The 4011-nt window shown below is 42.2% G+C and overlaps 1 pseudogene; it reads left to right on the plus strand.

Annotated features, from left to right (window-relative positions):
* The first annotated feature begins 2866 nt into the window (after positions 1-2866).
* LOC110336935 lies at positions 2867-3362 on the plus strand (annotated as a pseudogene).
* The last annotated feature ends 649 nt before the right edge of the window (positions 3363-4011 follow it).

The following is a 4011-nucleotide window of genomic DNA, read 5'->3' on the forward strand; positions in this document are numbered from 1 at the left end:
AATCAAGATCTATCTATATCTACATATCTATATCATCTATCTATCTATCTATCTATCTATCTATCTATCTATCTATCTATCTATCTATCTATCCCTACACACACACACACACACACACACACACACAGAGAGAGAGAGAGAGAGAGAGAGAGAGAGAGAGAGAGAGAGAGAGAGAGAGAACTGGAATTGGAGAGAATTTCAGGTGTGAGGTAGAAACTTAGTGCAACGGAAACTCTCAGGAATCTACAGGGTGACCTTAGCAAAAACTCTTAGTAATGGGCATACAGAGCCTGAACANGCCATCTCCTGTAACCATGCAAGACTTCCAGCAAAGAGACTGAGACACCAACCCAGCCACAAAACCTTTGGCCTACAATTTGTCCTGCCTGCAAGATGTGCTGGGGTAAAGGTGGCACAGAACTTGTGGGAGTGGCCAACCAATGACTGGTTCAACTTGAGACCCATTCGTGACAAAACCCAGGGCTGTTACTCTCTGGAGGGCCAGAAGTCAGAGAATGGATAGCCCAGAGACTGAGGATAGAACTAAAGAGGACAGGAAAAAAAACAAAAACAAAAACAAGTCAACGAAATGAGTCCTAATGATACTCAGCTATATTTGTAGACCAGAGTCTAGCATAATTGTCATCAGAGAGGCTTCATCCAGCAACTGATGGTAGCAGAAGCAGAGAACCACAGCGGAATACTAGGTGGAGTTAGGGGACCCCTGAAGGAAAGGGAGAGGAAGGATTGTAGGATCTAGAGGAGTCAATAACATGAGGAGAACATTGCCCACAGAATCAGCTAAGCAGGGTTCATAGGGGCTTACAAAGATGGAATCAACAGTCAGGGAACCTGGATAGGTCTGACCTATGTTCTCTGCATATGTGTGTATGTATGTATGTATGTATGTATGTATGTATGTATGTATGTATGTATATGTATGTATGTGTGTATGTATGTATGCATGTATGTATGTATGTGTATGTATGTATGTGTGTGTATGTATGTATGTATGTGTGTGTATGTATGTATGCGTGTGTATGTATATATGTGTGTGTATGTATGTATGTATGTATGTATGTATATATATATAAGTATGTATGTATATAGCTTGGTGCTCTTGTGAACATCTAACAGTGGAAGTGGAGGTTACCTCTGATTCTTTAGCCTGCTTTTGGGAGCCATTTCCTCCTACTGGGTTGCCTTATCCAGCCTTAATACGAGGGGATATACCTAGTCTTATTGTAACATGATATGCTATGTTTGGTTGATATCCATGGGAGGCCTGCCCTTTTTCTGAAAAGAAATGGAGGGAGAGTAGATCTGGGGAGAGGGAAGGTGGGGGTAAGGGCCTGGGAGGGGAGAAAGGAGGGAAATTTCCACTAGGATATATTACATGAGAGAAGAATAAGTAAATATAAAATAAAATAATGAAATAAAAAGAAGGATTTTCCTTACCGTCTGCTGCCTCAGTAGCATAGGCTTTTCAAAACCAATCACTTAAGATTTTTAGGGTTTTTTTTTTTTTTGAGGTCAACATTCTTGTTTGTTTTTTCAAGGCAGGGTTTCTCTGTGTAGCCCTGGCTGTCTTGGAACTTGATTTATAAACCAGGTTGCCCTTGAACTCACAGATATTCACCTGTCTCTGCCTCCTGTGTGCTGAAATTTAAAGGCATAATCCACCACTGCCTGGCTACATTTTCTTTTAAAAAAGCAATATTTTTCATATTTGTTCTTTGAGACTTTCCTGTCTGTGTACCATGTATTTTGATCATAGCCAGTTTCGACTCCTTCATCCAACTTTTCTCAGGTCTCCTGCCATGTCCCTCTCCCAACTTTTATCCTATTAAAAAGTTCTACTGAATCCAATTAGTGCTGCCTATGTGCACATCATTATGGACCCACCCACTGGGGACCAGGGGCCATGCCCCTGAAGAAAACTGACTCTCTATCTCCCAGCAGCTATCACTGTTAATAGCTTCTCAGCCTGGTGTGGGGCCTCCTGAGCCCCTACATGAGTCTAGCTGGAATTTTATAGTTTTGTCTCATTGCCCAGCCTTGAGGCTGTCTCACACTAAAGCACACCTTTCATTTCTGCACACCGACTTCACGCCTAGACAGGGATTTCTGAAAATTTATACAGATATGCGAGGATACATCTCTAAGGTGGGCAGAGGAGGAGGTTTTAGAGATGCAATAGTGAGGAGAGAGTTCAATATTCTAGGGACCTAGAATTGTTTAGGCATGTTAGAAAGACAGACCAGAACCATCCCAGAGGCCATCGGAGCTCAGTTGTGAAACACTTATGTCTCCAGATAAGAAATATCAGTTGGATCCTTGGCTGCTATTATAAAGAAAGAGTCAAAGTCTAATGAGATGGCTAAATCAGTAAAGGCATTTGCTGCCAAATCTAATGACCTTAGTTTGATCCACAGAACCTGCATGGTAGAAGGAAAGAGTTAATGCCCACAAATTGTCCACCGACCTCACAAGCATTCTCTGACATTTGGACACTTCTGTCATCTCCATATAGAAATTAAAATGTATGCTCCTAGCACTTGGAGGCAGAGGCAGGAAGATCTTCGTGAGTTCCAGGACAGATAGGGATACACAGAGAAACCCCGTCTTAAGAAAACAAAAACTGAAAAAAAAAAAAAATTAAAAAGAAAGACACTGGGGAGATAGTTCAGTGGGTAGAGGCAATTGCTACCAAGCCTGACAGCGTACGTTCAACCCTTGAAACCCACATGAAAGTAGGAGGGAACATAATCCGGCAAGTTGTTCTCTAACCTCAGCATACACACTGTGAGGTTGAAATATAATTATTGGCAGATGCCACTGTCGCTTTTCACTGCTTGCCGCAGCCATGGTCAGCCCCACCATGTTCTTTGCCGTCACAGCCGATGACGAGCCCTTGGGCCGCATCTCCTTCGAGCTGTTTGCAGACAAAGTTCCAAAGACAGCAGAAAACTTTCGTGCTCTGAACACAATTATTCCAGGATTCATGTGACTTCACACACCATAATGGCACTGGCGGCAGGTCCATCTACGGAGAGAAATTTGAGGATGACAACTTCATCCTGAAGCATACAGGTCCTAGCATCTTGTCCATGGCAAATGCTGGACCAAACACAAATGGTTCCCAGGTTTTTATCTGCACTGCCAAGTCTGAATGGCTGGATGACAAGCATGTGGCCTTTGGGAAGGTGAAAGAAGGCATAAACATTGTGGAAGCCATGCAGTGTTTTGGGTCCAGGAATGGCAAGACCAGCAAGAAGATCACCATTTCCAACTGTGGACAACTAATTTCTTTTGACTTTCGGGCATTTACTCATCAAACCATTCCTTCTGTAGCTCATTAGAGCGTCCCTACCCCATCTGCTCNCAATGTCGTGTAATCTCTGCTCTCACTGAGGTTCTTTGGGTTCCATGTTTTCCTCATTCCCCTTCAAGTCTAGCTGGATGGCAAAGTTAAGTTTATGACTATGAATAAAAACTAAATAAGAAAAAAAATATAATTATCACATTTCTCTCTTTCCTTCCCTCCTTCTAAGCGCTCCCACGTACCCTTCCCTACTCTTCTCCAAATTCATGGCCTCTTTTTCACTAATTGTTATTGCATTCATATCTATTCATAAATGTAACGTGTTCCATTTATATAATGTGTGTATGCTTTCAGGGCTAACCATTTAGCACTGGGAAACCTGCTTGTGTGTTCTTCCTTAGGATACCAACTAGGAAAGAGAGGACTCTTTAAGGGGAGGGAAGTCAATACAGAAGAAGGATGTATGTAGGAAAAATGACAATAGGGATATCTGGAAAAACCACAAGGAATCACACCATCAACTATTTACCTAAAAGAACACTATAGCAATGTAATACAATTTTAATGAACTTTTCTCAACTCACGGACAATGCCCCCTCCAAGAGCCAATGATCACATAACAAAATCTCCAGTATCAGACAGGAGAATGCCTCTTTTTAGGTTTTGGCCAAGACTGTCCAAGGAAC

This window comes from Mus pahari, chromosome 19 (assembly GCF_900095145.1).
Source record: "Mus pahari chromosome 19, PAHARI_EIJ_v1.1, whole genome shotgun sequence".
NCBI lineage: Eukaryota > Metazoa > Chordata > Mammalia > Rodentia > Muridae > Mus > Mus pahari.